This window comes from Peromyscus maniculatus, chromosome 22 (assembly GCF_049852395.1).
Source record: "Peromyscus maniculatus bairdii isolate BWxNUB_F1_BW_parent chromosome 22, HU_Pman_BW_mat_3.1, whole genome shotgun sequence".
In the NCBI taxonomy this organism is placed as follows: Eukaryota; Metazoa; Chordata; class Mammalia; order Rodentia; family Cricetidae; genus Peromyscus; species Peromyscus maniculatus.
In genome coordinates, this window is record NC_134873.1 from 31,612,473 (window position 1) to 31,629,113 (window position 16,641).

The window sequence follows — 16,641 nt, forward strand, 5'->3', positions numbered from 1 at the left end:
CATTTTAGCTCTCTCGGAGGCACTCAGGCGGCGGCAGCAGCAGAGGGTGGAGGTTCGGTGCCGCATGCCTCATGACCCCTCTGTTATTCATTAAGCCACTGAGCCAGCCTTATTGATGTTCAGCTGTCTGGGAAAAACACCTGACAAAATGCAAACCCTGCTGCAGGGCCAGAAAATCACTGTGCATGCTCCCCCGAAGAAATATCCACCTCGCCCTGGCCATCAGACAAACTCAGGCTTCATTGATCAGACAACCCTGCTTTCATCTTCTAGGGGGTGAGGAATAAGGGTCCCCTGGAAGAGCACAGCCACCCTCCTCCTTGGCTTAAAACACTTTCTACTCTACCAGGGCTCAGATCAGACAGACGGCAGCCTTCTTGGAGCTCCGAGGACATGGAGTCCCACATTGATTTCGCCACCGCGGTAATGGCAGTTGGGGGAGGGAGCTAACAGCTCCTACGGCCTCTCCCCGGGTCTCTGTTCGGCACTTACGGTCCTTAACACACTGAATTGTGAAGTAAAGAAAGAGGAAACAAGTAGCTGGGGGAGCACTAGGAAAATGTTTACCCCAGCTTGGTGCGGCAGGTAAAAAAGCCTTGCTCACAGTGTCGTTCTGTTGATCGCTCAGACGGGCCCTGGGGAACCCAGTGCTCCCACTAACCACAGCTCGGCGCTGGCTAGAAACGTGAGTGGCACTCATCCCCCTGCTGAGAGTGCTCCCACCAGCCAGACCGCCAAGCTCAAGGGCCGCTAGACAGACCCTGGAGGAAGAAGGTGGGAGACTGGGTACCAGATCCCGATGAAGTCCTGGACTCGGGAAGCGGCCAAGTGAGTCTTTTGTGAACGTGAACTTCAAGAGAGCATCATGGAGAACCTGTTCCCTGTCGGGTGGAACAGAGGTGGCGGGTGGAAAGAGCCTCAACTATGCTCTTACGGTGACCCACAGAGGAATGCCGCTCCTGCCGCTGAGACCCTGTCTTGGGGGTGACTGCATTTTCCAAAACAACTCGGACCCACGTCCTGCTTTTTTTTCTCCAGATATGCAGGTGAGACTCAAGCAGCCTGCGACCTCCTCATCAGTGAGGTTCTCTGCAGAGGGGCCATCAGCAGCCCTGATAAAATGTAACCAGAGGCACCTGGAGCCACCCAAGCCCGCACCGAGGCGGGACGGACACTAGAGGGCGCAGCCCAGCAGAGTCCCTAGGCCGTAGCTGATACCCGTCTCCATCTCTAAACCAGGTAAAAGTACATAGAGGGTCTAAACCAATGGTTCTCAATCTGTAGGTCACGACCTCCCGGGTATCAAACGACCCTTTAAAGGGGTCACCTAAGGCCATCCTGCATATTAGATATTTACATTATGATTCATAACAGTGGCAAAATTAGTCATGAAGTAGCAACGAAAGTAATTTTATGAATTAAGCGTGTGTCATCACAACATGAGGAACTGCATTAAAGCGTCGCAGCATTAGGGAGGTAAGACCCCGCTGCTCTAAACTCATATAGACCCGTAGGGTAAAACATACAGGATTTGGGCCTGTTTGGAATATAATGGGTTAAATCAGATTGAGGACATTGCTCAGGACTGTTTCTCTTTCTTCTTTCCATGTGGTTATAGGAAAATCTCATGTTCCATATGCATATGGCTGTCACCATACTTCTGGTGGACAGTAGTGGGCAGTACTAAGTGATGGTACTGACGACTCTGTAGCTAAGGCCACCAGGCAGGGGTTCTTCCCCTGCCCACTAGCACCCTACGGTGTCCTGTGACGCCATGAGTGAAAGATAATGTGTTTGCACCTCAGTCCTCATCAGTTCCACAGCCCCAGCTTGCAGGGCTAGCTTGGACCTCTTTGGGGAGCCAGCTGCCAGGGACCTCAAGCCTGACCCCAGCCAGGGAGGCAGACGGCGGCAATAAAAAGAGGCTCCTTCCTCTTCTGAGTGACCACAGCCAACCCCCAGTGAGATCTAGGGGAGGCGGGCTAGGGTGCTCCTGGGTACTCAGACGCGAACCCAGCCTGCCATCTGAGAATCTTCCTGACGGCTGAGCCCCAGAGCCATGTCTCAGCTGGAGTGGCTCCAGACCAGGGCTGGTCACGTAAGAATCTTCCTGACAGCTGAGCCATCATCCCCTGGGGGCTCACACTCCCCAGAGCCACAGTGACTATAGGAAAAAGGGACGCATGGTTGGCAAGATGACTCCTTGGGTAAAGGCACCCCAGCCACCCGCCCTGAGGTCCAGAGTTTGAACAGTGGGAGGAGAGAACGGAATCCTACAAGTTGTCCTCGAGAACCTTCACACACACACACACACACACACACACACACACACACACACACACGCTGACACTGCCCATCACACACAAGTTGATACATACATGTGAAACGTAAAGGGCTGAGTAAAAGTGTAATGTTAGAAAGCGGCAGCCGGCCAGACGGCATGGAAAGCCCCACCCCACCCCGCACGGCTCCACCTCTGCAGTCTCCAAGGCTGAAAGGCTCCACGCGAGTTAGGGAACCGGAAGAGGTGGAGAAGAAGAAGAGGAAACCCCCAAGAGGAAACCGCCCCTGTAACAGGAAGAGGGCCCTGTGGGTGGTTCTCCTCACCAACCAAGGCTCATGTGGGTCACACCCACTCCAGTCACCCAGGAAGCCCTTGCTCACCTGCTGCAGCCCGTTCAGACACAAACATCTCCTCACTCCTTGGAGGGCAGATTTTGCAGACTCTACAGTCACTGTTCTTCTCAGCATCCTGATGGGACTTCCTACCTTCCCTAAGGACCTCCATTTCCAGGGTGTCATTTACTTAGTTTTCTCACCTCTGGTAAGCATGTTTCAGTCCCAGGGCCTTTGCACCTGAAGTTCCTCCTCCCTTCTTTTCTGATTCAGAGTCATTCCTTCAGCATTGGTGCTTCCTCTTGGGGAGACCCCTAGGATTCATGCACACATGTATGCACACACACACGAGCATGTACACATAATACACACACACATCCCTTTGGCATGTGCAGAGAGAGCATAGAGGTTGACATCAGGATGTGTTTTTTCTCTTTATAAAAAGAATTGCTTTTTATTTCTATTCACGTGTATGTCTGTGTGCCATGTGCTCAGAGAGGACAGGAGAGGATGTCAGAGCCCTGGAGCTGCAGGATACAAGTGCTGGGAACCGAACTCAGGTCTCTGCAAGAGCAGAACTTGTCCTTAACCATGTAGTCATCTCTCCAGCCCCCGGGATGGCTTTTGTCTTTTGCTCTTTGATCCCTGTTTCCCTTCCCTCAGCTCCACCCTCTGCTTTCAGAGTCAGGGCTCTCTCTGCACCTAGAGGTTCCTGCTTGCCATTCTGTGTAGACTAGCTGACCAGAAAGACCCTGAGGTTGGGCTGCTCCTGTCTCCATAGCACCGCGGTGACAGAGCACGGTGCCCCGGAGAATGGACCCAGGGATGAAAAGACTCTTCCCAGCCTCCCAAGGGCTCTAACATGTGTGACCTCCAGGATTACAGACCCAGGAAGGAATGTGAGGGTGGAGGATGGCAAAGTGGCCTCTTCTGATGTGAAGTTACAAGAAGGCACATTCTGGGTTGGTCTTCTAGAAACCTCCACTCACTGTCACGGGCATAGACACAGCAGGGTAGACACCCAGGAATGTGTCACACCAGGAGGCTGCTCACTCGTCTGATGTGGATGTCCCTTCGATTGGACAGCAACCTAGCCATGGGGTCCCAAGTAAGGCTTCCTGCTCCTTCCCAAGAGGTCATTATCATCAAAGACGCTCTGGGGGTGACTGGACCACAGTAAACATCATTAGACCTTTTACAGGCCTCTGCTTCTAGATGGGACCAGAGGGACATCTGGGCACCTAGTTCCCTGTAGTGGGGGAGGGGAAGGCAAGGAACAGTGTGTGAGCCAGTGCTGGGAGGCTGAGGGAGAGCGTTTACCTAGTGAGGAAGTGACAGTATGTCACAGGGACAGGGGTCTGGCCAACTAACACGGAGCATGACCAAGAAGATGACCAACCCAGTCAGACCAGGCACTGGCAATGGGGAGAGCTGGAGAGATGGAAGGCAGAGCATGTCCAACCCCCAACTCTCTCATCTAATGGCCAGCTGTATAGAAACCAAAGCTCAGGACTAGCCAGGCGGTGGTGGCGCACGCCTTTAATCCCAGCACTCAGGGAGGCAGAGCCAAGCGGATCTCTGTGAGTTCGAGGCCAGCCTGGGATACCAAGTGAGATCCAGGAAAGGCGCAAAGCTACACAGAGAAACCCTGTCTCGAAAAACAACAACAAAAAAACCCAAAACCAAAATAAATCAAAAAAGCTCAGGACCCCAATGATGCTCACCTACACATTAGAAGCTCAAGACTGAGCCATAGGAACAAACACATCGCATAAACACACAGTCTTGCTTCTGGGGATTGATTATAAACTATGAATTGACTCCTCTTCTTGTTTTTGAGACAGGGTCTCTTGTATCCCAGGCTGGACTTGAACTGGACCTTGAACTCCTGATCCTCCTGCCTCCATTTCCCAAGTGCTGGGATTAGAGCCATGCACCACCATACCCATTTTGTGCAGTACTGAGGGACAGAATTTAGGGCTTTGTGCATTGTAGGCAAGCATGCTACCAACAACCCCAGCCTGTCCCCTGTCTGTCTGTCTGCCTCTCTCTCCCTGTTTCTTGTGACAGTGTCTTTCTATACAGCCCAGACCAGCCTTGAACTCAAGACGTTCCTTGAGATTGCAGGAGCACAGCATGCCTTGCACGCCCTTTTGAAGGGTGTGTAACACATCACCACAAACTGGAGTTGGGCAGAGACCTCTGTCTCCTCCCACCAGCCCCTCTAGAGCCGGAAGTCTTGGGCGGTCAGTTCTGGTGGGATGGAGCCAACAGAGCCTTGCTGCCCGGCACCCAGGCTCAGGTTGGCACACTGGCTCCAGGCTTGGTGGGGTGGGTTCTTCGGGGCTCCTGGGCTGGCTGTGGAATGATTCACATACGGATTCCTGATTGGGAGGGATGATCGTTCATATCAGCAATGCTCTGATGCTGTAGGCCAGTAAGAGCCTTTCCCCAGTGGACAAAGGAACATGGAACAGACCTTCCAGGACTGCCTCTGTATAGTGACTCGGGCTGCCTTGGCCTGTGGCCAGCACCCAACACTCCTGGGAGGGCCTAGCAGTAACCCCAGGGTGCTGAGCCAGGCTAGCATCAAAGCAGGTAGATTACCTCTCATTGCTCCCCACTCAGCCTCTCTAAAAGGGCTGCAGCCCATGGTGCCAGGCCACAATGGGGCTTGGTGGTCCCTGGGGCAGACCCTGCCCACAGCCTTCCCTTCTGGCCATATGCTCCTGGCTGGCTTAACTTCTCTGACTCCAGGCTTCCCAGCTGTAAACTGAGAGTGAAGGTCCCCGAGTGATGAATTTATAGCATAACTATTTCCATGACAGGAAGGAAAGTGGGAGCCACGAGGAGATGGAGAGGAACTGAACCATCAGGCAAATGCATGGTGGTGGAACTGGCTGGACCTTTACTATGAATGATGGAGTCACTGAGTGAGTCTGGGATCAGAGGACTGAGCGGCGGGAGGCCGCAGGTCCAGAAAGCTGCTCTTGCCCGGCATGCCTAGCGCAGTAGCATGAAGAACCGTGCGTGTCCTGTGCAGGCAGAGAGCCTGGGGTCGCGGTGATCTGGGCACATCCCTGGGGTGGGTGGGGCCGTGGGTGTTCTAACTCCTGTACTTCAAAGAGGAAATGAGCGGAAGGAAGGATGCTGTCAGGCAAACAGAAGGGCAGGGACAGTGGAGACTCTCATTGGCTAAGAGGAAGGCCTAGTCCAGGGCCCAAGCAGCAGGGCTTCAGGAGGGGGAAGGCTCCTTCTCTAAAGTCGGGGCGTGCCCGCTGGGAAGCCCGTGCCTACTGCTTGGGAATAGGACCCTATGGTGAGGGATAGGGACCCTCAGTCTGTGACTCACATTTCACGCCACACACATTGCATAGCATGCACACCCTCCCACCCCTCACACAATGATGTGTTGTCTCACTGACGACCCACAGTCTTCCATCCCTCCTGGCCCCAGGAAACAGCTGTTAGGAGGAGTCCGCGGAGCACCCGGGCGGACTGGGTAGGATGTCCCCCTGGAACGCACTATTCTTACAAGATTGTGGTGAGTTCACTTATCCATCCACTTCTCCCCCTGCTGTTTGCACTGTTACCAGGTGTGCATGGGTTTGGCCTGAGGACGTGCAAGGGGCATGGCCATAACCTTGGGCAGCTGGGGAGAAAGGAGGCTGACTGATGTCCAGGGGAAGAGGATGGGCAGAGGGAGCCACAGGGTGCTCAGAGGCAAGTAGCTATGAAAGTGCGAGAGCATGGGAATGTGTTAGTTACCTGGGGTGCATCAACCTGGGGGGGAGATTCATGGGGTCAGACTCAGGGTTTTCTCCTGGGGTACAGGAGCCCCCCACAGCAGGTAATTTTTCAAGAGCTCGAAGACTCAGGTTTGGGGACCAAAAGTCTCTGTTTCTGCTTGGGGCCTGTCCTCCCTCCAGGAGCACAAAGGGGGATGAGGCATGACTCACAGTCGACAGTACTACTCAACAGAACAGGCACAGAACAGCACGGAACAGTCTAGAACAGTACAGAACAACCTGAGAGGGTAAATGAACAGAGGGAGGGGGAGAAGAGAGGGGAAGAAAGAGGAAATAAATGAATAGAATGCCTCAGGGCTGATGGTATTTCCGAAAGATTGGTTCAAGTTTACACAATCTGGGTGAAACGCAACAACACAACCTGAAGCCACAGCCGTCACGCCCGAGACATAGAGACGTTTGTAACGATAGATTAAAACACTGGCTACCCTGATCGCTGCCAGCCTCAGAAAGGCCTGGAAGAGGCCTCCCTTGACACATTTACCTCCCTCCAAGGCTTCTGGGCAGCTCTGTGCCTAAGCAGGTAGATCCCTGCTCTGAAATGTATCCTGGCTCCCAGGGCAGGCTCCTAAGGTACCTCAGCAGTCTATTTCCCTTCTAGCCATGAGCGTCCCTTTCTCGCCCTCCCGGCTGGCAGGCTCACTGCTCCCAGTTGATAGCAGAAAGCTATGGCCCAGGCCCCTGCCTGAGTGATGTCTAGATCCCCACCTCATGGCACCCCAGTGGACTGGGGCATCTGAATTCATGTGCCCCAAGTGAATGAGCTTAGACCCCATTCTAATAATGCGCCCTGGGTAGAAAGACGCAAACAAAGAAATGCCACCTTAAATATTATGGCTGTGGTTTAACACACGGTTCTGTCTTCAGGGCAAGGTACCCCTGTGATAGGTGGTCCCCAATGGAGCTTGTAGATTGGAGGCGGCAAGCATAGTTTTTAAGATCAGAAGAAAACCTCCAGGGAATCACCTCAGGAGCTATTTGACTCATGTCTAATGTCTTGGGAAGAAATAAAATCAGTAAGTCATGGTCATTAAAACATCATCATTCCCTCCCATCCCTGCAGATAGCACTTGGGGGCCGGGCGGGGTGGGGCGAGAATGAGATGTACCTGCAGCGGCCCCTCAGAGGCCACAGCAGCCACAGTCACGAGTCCAGTTGGGAACACGTTTATAAGGAATCAGGTGGGCAGCTCAGAAAAGCCACCTTCGCACATTTTGAGTCTTGATATTATTGGGAACCCTGGGAAAAAATGGCTGAGGTACCTATTTAACATTTCAAAGCGGTTCTTCCAGCATCCCTGAAGTCTCTACCCGTTACAGGGCCCTTCTGGCTGACGAATCCTGCCCTCTACACTAAACTTCTCCAGCCCAGAGGCTGGGCTGCCCTTCCCTATATAATCCAGCCCTTTATTGGTCCTACCCGTTACCCTCCTGGCTTCTTGGTCTGGCTTCTTTCCCCTCCCCAATCCCACCTCTCTTCACATGGTCACTCTGGACTCGTCCAGATGTCCCTGCCTCTGGCTATGCCGTCCCTCATATCTACAGTAAACCACCTCCTCCACCATATCCAGGGGCAGTCATGTCCTTCCTTTTTTTTTTCCCCCATTCAGATATCACAGGACCCGGAGCCTCACAGCCATGCACAACCCTGTCTGTGAAGCCCCAGTGACAGGCACTGACTGAAGACCTCCTCTGTGAAATCCCAGAGCAAAGCAAGGGGAATGCACAGCTGTGCGAAATGCTCCCTGTTGGTCGCACAGGAGAGGCCCTCTCCTCCTACATGGAGCCTACGCCTGTTCTGCCTGGTCACCTCCAGGCAGGTGGTGGGCAGAGGGTGAGGTTCAAGATGAACCCATTGTCCATCATACCCCCCACCCTCCAGGGCGCAAGGCTGGGTTCCAGTTCCCCAGGGCACAGCTGGGACTGATCTCATGACCAATTAACATACAACCAAACACAGGAAGGCCGTGGCAATTGTTTCAAGGGAGGAAGGAAGTCCGGGAGGGAGGGAACAGGCTGCCCCTGAAGACTCAGGCACTGATGGTGCCTCTGTGGCCCACAAGCATAGTCCCCACCCGCCCATGCTTCTGCACCAGTCACCCATGTATGGTCTGGTTCAGCCTGTGCCCCCCCATCCCCCACTAGCCCCTGCCTCCTCTTTATAACAGGATCTCACTTGTCCCAGACAGGCCTCCAATATGCTATATAGCTGAAGATGACCTTGAGTTTCTGATCCTCCTGCCTCCACCTCTTAAGTGTAGGACTACAGGCCTGTGCAGGTTCATGCTAGGGATGGAGCCCAGAGCTTCATGCATGCTACGCAAACACTCTACCAACTGAGCTATAACCCCAGAACACCCTTTCTGAGCCATAGTCTTAACTCTAGCCCAAGAGTGGGCTTCCTGGAGATCCCAGCAACTGCCACCAGGCAAACGTTTACACGTCTCCTGTGTTCTCGGTATTTCTGTTAGGATTCTGCCGCCACTCCAGCTCCATGACCGCACATGTGCGGTTCAGCAGCTAAGCAAGGGGTCTTACGTCTTGTGTCATCAGCGCGGTCACGCAATCAGCACATGCGTGGCGTGAGCCTAATGAGCATGTGCATGGGAATCCTTCAAAAGCGGGACACAGACGACTCCTCTCTGTTCTTTCTGCCCCCACTATCTCTAGCTCTCTCTCTCTCTCTGTTCTCTGCACATGCTTCTTCCCCAGGCCTTGTTCTTTTGTGTCACGCCCCCCCCCCCCCCCAAATAAAGCTCTAATACTGGGTTTTGTTGTGGCTCATGCCTCATGACCTTTCTGCCAGGTAAACAGCGCCACTTAACATTTTTAAAACAACCAATTCCAGCTTGAAAATTGACACACTGGGTTTCGGAAGTCCAAGACCATTCAAAAGATCAACCATAGAGAAATGTGAAACTTGGGCTGTCCCAGGAACTCGGGGACATGTGCCCAGCGTGAGCCGGGGGAGGGGGAAGGACTGATGTGGACCCCACCTGGAGAGGCCAGGGTGTAGGCGGGAGGTGTGTGAGCTGGCTCAGCTCTGGCTGGGAGAATCCAGCCCTCCTGTGCACACAGGCCTGCCATAGTACACCTTGTTCTGGCCTGTTCGGGTCACTGAACCCAGGTGACTGGCAGTTAAGTTCTCCAACTGGCCAAGATCCAGGCTGGACTTGCTTACCGGTGGCCCAGGGCATCCACTCACACTGAACCTGTTTTTGTTTTTTTTTTCCCTCTGAGACAGGGTTTCTCTGTGTAGCTTTGCACCTTTCCTGGAACTCTCTCTGTAGCCCAGGCTGGCCTCGAACTCACAGAGATCCGCCTGGCTCTGCCTCCTGAGTGCTGGGATTAAAGGCATGCGCCACCACCGCCCGGCCCTGAACCTGTTTTAAAGCAGATACTCAAGAAAGGACAGGAGGCAGGCTCCCCCTGTAGCGGGTGAGGACAGTGGTTCCCATCCCTCCGAGAATTCCACGGTGGATGAGAATTCCAAAGTGCACTGTCATTGTGTGTGGTCTCCCAACTGCCTACACAGCTCTCTAGGCATGACCTTCCTAAATAAGGTTAGGGAGGACACCCACAGGAATTGATACTGCCAAGTCATTGTTGTGTTAAAAATAAGCTTCGACTTTCAACACAGGGAGGATTGCCCTTCACTATACCCTACCCTGAGACCATGTGAGTCCATGGAGGGGTCCACTTCAGGAAGGCCAGGGTCATCTAAGATGAGCTGGTCATCCCAAGGTGGGGATCATCACAGAGGGGGTCAGCTTAGTTGCACTAAGTCCAATAGCACACCCAGTCTCCAGCCATTAACCTAGACTCTTCTAGAACAGTGGTTCTCAACCTTCCTAACGCTGCAACCCTTTAAAACAGTTCCTCAGCCGGGCGTTGGTGGCGCACGCCTTTAATCCCAGCACTCGGGAGGCAGAGCCAGGCGGATCTCTGTGAGTTCGAGGCCAGCCTGGGCTACCAAGTGAGCTCCAGGAAAGGCGCAAAGCTACACGGAGAAACCCTGTCTCGAAAAACCAAAAAAAAAAAAAAAAAAAAAAAAAAAAAAAATAAAACAGTTCCTCATGGTGTGGTGACCCCCAGCCATAAAATTATTTTTGTTGCTACTTCATAACTGTAATTTTGCTACTGTTATGAATCACAATATAAATATCTGATATGCAGGATATCAGACATGCAATTCGGGGCGGGGGAGGGGGTTTCTATCCACAGGTTGAGAATCATTGTTTTAGCTGCTGCCGCCAGCCAAACAGGCCTCTGTGAGCAATGTTGATCTTTGAAACCTGTAAGTAGAGGTCACTATCCATAAAACCCAGAGCTACTGTTCGTTCCTCGGTGAGCTTTGAGCTGCAGGCTGTACGTGCTATCCTCACTGAGCCTGTGACTCAGACCTACACACACACACACACACACACACACACACACACCCGTCTGACCCATCTTTTTACCCTCTCCATCCACACAGATCCCCTGCTGCTTCTGTATCCATTCCTACGGCTGTCTCAGGCCTTTGCTCCCAAACCTCGTCAGCCCTTTTCCTCAGCAGCATCTCTTGAAGCCTTCGTGGAGTGCTTTACCCAAAAGGGAAGCCTCAACATGCAGCCTTCCTGCCCTAACTGTTTCCAACTCTGTTTTTTTTTTTTTCCCCTTCCATATGAAAATGAGTTTAGGGCCCCAAGCATTACTCTGCTTCCCTTTGCCACTGGAAGCCACAGCCCGGAAGCTTATTCTCAATACACGGTGAGCGTGTGCGCGCCCTGCCTGCCAGGGCGGGCAGCTGATGGGAGGCTGTGCCCCAGGCTTGCTGTGCAGACTGTCCTCCACAGTGGGAATGGAGGAGGCGTCCGTCCTCAGAGGAGTCTTCCCACTGCGCATCCCCTGACCCCTGACCCCGTGGCAGAGTTCTGACATCACACTAGAAAGAACCGCTTGACCCAGACCCTCCTCATTAGTTCACGGGTGTGGTTGGCTACCGAGGACTCACTGACCGTGCACCAAAGTACCCAGGGGTCTCAGGATGAGAAGGGACCCTGTGGGCTCTAACGTCCATCCCTCTGACCTCTCTCTGTCTGCCCCAGCTTCTAGACATCGGTTCCCAGGCTCAGCAGGACTCTGCCATGACCCTGTGGACTTATGGCAACTAGAGTCGAGGATCCTGGGGCTGGGATCACGTATGCAGGTGGCGCTCAGCCATGCAGACTCAGGCGACTGCTTCTCTCTCTTTAGGCCCAGCACGGCTCTCCATGTCCCATTATGTCTTTTTTTTTTTTTTTCCATTGAGGGGACCTGAAGATCCTCTTTCCCAAAGCAAAGGCCCCTTCTGGGTATTTCCTTCGGACAGGGTGTACAGTGGGGGAGCAAAGGATAGGCAGGAGATATCCTCTTCCACCGGAAGATGAAGGCAGGAAAAGTTACTCCACCCACAGGAAGTCCCGAGGACACCCCGTGCCCTGGAAATCCCTGTATGAATGCTATGGGAGCTTGGGTGTCCGGGGGAAGGGGAACCCAGCCACACCCAGGTCTGCTGAGAGCTGATGGTCTGAGTTTCTGGGGAGCTACATCTACCAGAGCCACAGATGGAAGTCCCACTTGACATCTGCCCCCGCATCTTGCAAGAACCCTGACACACACGACCCCTCAAAGGTGGTGATGCTGGCCTCACAGTTAAGGCCTGGCTCATTCTGGTGATAATTTCAAGGCACACTGACCCCTCCCCTCTGGGCGCTGTCCCCCTTCTGAGGTATGGCCTGGGGGGGAAGCAAGGGAGAAGGGAGGTCTTAGTATGCAGGGTACAAAGAGAAGGATGAAAGGAACCTCAGGAGAGATGGCTGTGTTCTCTATTCCATACTTTTTCTTTCAAGACAGGGTTTCTCTGTGTAGTTTTGGAGCCTGTCCTGGAACTCACTCTGTAGACCAGGCTGGCCTCGAACTCACAGAGATCCACCTGTCTCTGCCTCCTGAGTGCTGGGATTAAAGGCGTGCGCCACCACCACCCGGCACGTACTTTTATACTGACCTCCCAACTCTGCTCCCTGGACAGGCTCACAGGCACAAACCCAGGCACACACAATGCTCTCAGACCAAGAAGAGAGCTGAACCCTACAAGGGTTCTTCTTAACCTCCCAGCCTCAGTTTCCCGACCTGTCCCCTGAGAGCGCTGGGTAGACTGTCCCCACACAGTCTCTGCAAAAAGTCACCCCTTTCCACCCACAGCCCTAATTATCACCTGCGGGCCTCCCGGCCCCAGGGCGACTTACCTAGGCCCAATCGGAGACCAAGACAGAGCACGGATCAGAACTGCTGGGGGTTGGTGTACAGGCTTGACCGGGCTGCTAGACCATGCCCCTGGAAGAGAAGAACACAGGTCACGTGGGACGCTGGCATGAACCCACCATGTTCCATCCACTTGCACCCAAGCATGGCGGCTGCGGTTGTGTGTCTGTTTACAAGTCCTACAATCTCCCATTAACAGAAGCCTCTGAGACACTGCCCCCGCTCGGCTGGGGTTCCATTCTCACAAAGCCAGTGTAGGCACGGATCACGGCCATGGCTCTCCAGTCCACAAACCCTGGCTCAACTGGGTGACTCTGGGCCATCCGAGACGCAGCTATGTGTGTGGTGCCTGGCTCTCTGTCCCTTCTGGTCATTAGGAGGCTTGGTGGAACATTCAGGTTGCGTTTGGATAAGTTCAAAGGGGCATCCATGTCTGGCCCCCTACCTGGGCTTACCCCAGGCCCCCTCCTCAAAGCCCGAATTGCCCCAGCCAATTGTCCCAGCCTCCCTGTCTCAGCGCTGGGTACACAGAAGATGTATACAATGTATACATCTAATGTGTACATTGACTAAAAATACATCCCAGGGCTGGAGAGGTGGTTCAGTGGTCAAGAGCACTGACTGCTCTTCCAGAGGACCCGGGTTCAACACCCACATGGCGGTTCACAGCTCTCTGTAACTTCAAGATCTGACGCCTTCACAGGGACATACATTCAGGTAAAAACACCGATGCACATTAAAACAAAACCCGATACATCCCAACTCAGAGAGTACACAAGCCCTCACCATCGCGGATAAAGAAATACCCCGTCAGCATCAAGAGTCGCTCTGTACCTTTCAAGATGCCCAGCAACCCAAAGTCCCTGCAGAGGGCCAGCTCTGAAGACCACCTCTCTCTTCCCCGACGGCTCCCCACTTGGGGACTGGTGTCCCCTTTCCAGGTGAACAGTATTATGGGAACGTTCCTGAATAGTCTTGTACCTCACTCAAAGCTGTCCTTGTCCCCTGAGATCCTCAGGACAGACCAAGGAGGGAGGTCCAGCGTCACGTCCATTTCCTTGAGGGAGAAAGTGGGGCTTAGGGAAGCTGCTAATTGACTCAATAGTCAAAAGGTAGCCAGAATGGGACCTGGGAAGCCCTGTCACCTGAGCACAGCTTCTCTTCCTAGCCTGATCTCAGTTTCCCTTTCTGGCACACGGTCCTTCCATCTACAGCAGTGATCACATTCCTATCTAGTCTTTGCACCAAGCACTAGTCCACCCCAGTGTCTGCTCTGAAGTACAGGAGGATCGGGGCTCCCCTTGCTTTGCAGACTTGGGGTGGGTTGAGGACTGGATGTCTCCCCCCACCCAGCCCGGTCGACTGGACACGGCAAAGTCAGGGACACATCCACTTCATTCCCTTGCATCAACGCCCAGTCAGAAGCTGTATACAGCAGGCGCCTAAACCACAGTGCTTTATAAAGAAATAGCCCTGGATTCAGACTCAGCCCTAAAATTCAAGATCCGGACTAGAAAAGCCACACACTTCCCCACCAGATCCGTGCCCAGTAGTGTGGGAATATGCACATTAGTGCAGGTGCCTATGGAGGCCACAAGGGGGCATCAGATCCCCCGGAGCCAGAGGTACAGGTTGTTGTGAGCATCCCAGGGTCCTCTCAGAGGGCAGTAAGTGCTCTTAAGCACTGAGCCATCTCTCCAGTCCCCACATGTATTTTCAATGGACTTTATTCTAGAGCAGTTTTAGGTTCACAGAAAAACAGAGGGAGGCACGGAGACATCCCCTGGACCCATCTGGTCCACGCCCTACACCAGAGCGTCCCATCATGGTCATTGATGTCACTCAGGTCCACAGCTTACACTAGCATTCACGCTTTGAGCCATGTATTCCGGGTTCACGGGTACACACGGAAGTGTATCTTTCATGTTGTATACAGACCGGCTTCACTGACCTCAGCATCCTGTGCTCCACCTTGTCCATACTTTCTCAAGGTGTTTCAAAGCCCCAAGATTCAATGGGTTCCAAGAGTCCCGATTTGACACTCAGGGGGTGAAGACCCAGGCAGATGGCAGAAAAGAGGGGAACCCCGTGAAAGGTCATCAGAACACACAGCACATTGGCTGCAGCAGAACTCACCAGGCAGGTGTACAGTCAGTCACCCATTTCCCCATTCTGCCTTCCCCACAACCCTGGCCAAGAGCCATGCTCGAAGGGGCTTACTGAGGAGGAAGAGCCTCCGGGACATGCCTGTGTCATTCTAGGCTAAGTGGGACACCCAGAATGCAAATCCTCAGCCCAGGCCCCGCTTCCTGCAGTCACTGCTGTTAACCAAAGGGGAATTTTAAGAGATCACAGGGTACACATGGCATGATTTTACGAAATCAGAAAGAAAAATGAAATCATGAGACTTGCACAAAAAATGGAAAGAACTGAAAATGAGCCAAACTCAGAAAAGGGTGTGTGAATGTGTGTGGGGTGGTGTGTGTGTGTGTGTGTGTGTGTGTGTGTGTGTGTGTGTATGTGTGTACGTGTACATGTGTGTTGTGTGTATGTGGTATGGTGGTGGTGGTGGGGTATGTATTGTGTGTGTGGGGTGGTGGTGGTGGTGGTGTGTGTGTGTGAGTGAATGTGTGTATGTGTATGTGGGGTGGTGCGTGTATGTGAGTGTGATGAAACTAGAAAGGGGAGCCTAAGAGGGGAAGGAACCCAAGGGAGGGAAGAAGTAAGGGGACAGGAGCCACGTGACATGTGAGCAGAAGGCTCTAAGCAAGGGAGGGGGCAGGAGGCAGTTGGAGGGGGCGGGAGGCAGAGGGAGGGGGCGGGAGGCAGAGGGAAGGGGCGGGAGGCAGAGGGAGGGGGCGGGAGGCAGAGGGAGGGGGCAGGAGGCAGAGGGAAGGGGCGGGAGGCAGAGGGAAGGGGCGGGAGGCAGAGGGAGGGGCGGGAGGCAGAGGGAGGGGCGGGAGGCAGAGGGAGGGGGCAGGAGGCAGAGGGAGGGGGCAGGAGGCAGAGGGAGGGGCCGGGAGGCAGCTGGAGGGGGCGGGAGGCAGAGGGAAGGGGCAGGAGGCAGAGGGAGGGGCAGGAGGCAGCTGGAGGGGGCAGGAGGCAGCTGGAGTGGGCGGGAGGCAGAGGGAGGGCTAAGGGGACGGGGAGCCAAATGAGAACAGTGCACACTGGCACACAGGTACGATGGCGACCTTGAGGAACCCACTTGGAGAAAACCAAATACTTGATACAGTAACCTAAAACCTTTACAAATTCAGGCTGGAGCCATGGCTCAGTGGTTAAGAGTGTGCACTGCTCTTGCAGAGGACCTGAGTTCTTTTCCCAGCATCCATGTCAGAAAGCTCCCAATGCCTGTAACTCCTGCTCCACGGGGATCTGACGCCCTCTTCTGGACTCCACAGGCACCTGCACCTGGGTGTACACACACACACAAACACACACACACACAATTGAATCTTAAAAAATTGTTTTAATTCTTAAAAAAAATTACTAGAGGATGCAGTGAACAAGCACCCCACCTCCTTTGAGGTGTGTGAATATGGGGGGTCTCCCCCTCTCAGCCTGCCACCTCTCAGCTCTCGAGACCCTGCACCATTAGTGTCTGTGGTGGCTAATCTTGGTCGTCAACTTGATTGGATCTGGGGTCAACACACACTTTGGGGTGGGTGAGTCTCTGAAGGTATTTCCTGGAAGACTGACTCAAGGGTCTGAGACCCTCGGAGAGTGGCTGCTTCCGCCTGCCTGCCTGCCTGCCCGCCCGCCCGCCTACCTGCCTGCCTGCCTGCCTGCCTGCCTTCCTCGCTGGCAGGTGCATGGACTCTGGCTCCGATGCTGCCTCCATCCTTCATGTATCAGAGGCCAGGTTTTTGGCCTTCTGACATATACTGAAGCCCAGCATCTCTCTGGGAACCCTCCATACCTTCAGCACT

The 16,641-nt window shown here is 53.8% G+C and overlaps 1 protein-coding gene across 1 annotated transcript in view; it reads right to left on the reverse strand.

The window, feature by feature from the left end:
• Hpcal1 (hippocalcin like 1) overlaps positions 1–16,641 on the reverse strand; it is a 110,430-nt gene that overhangs the window by 13,097 nt on the left and 80,692 nt on the right. The window contains exon 2 of the mRNA XM_006976611.4: positions 12,694–12,781. The gene's annotated coding sequence lies outside the window, so the exon portion shown is untranslated. The remainder of the gene's footprint in view (positions 1–12,693; positions 12,782–16,641) is intronic.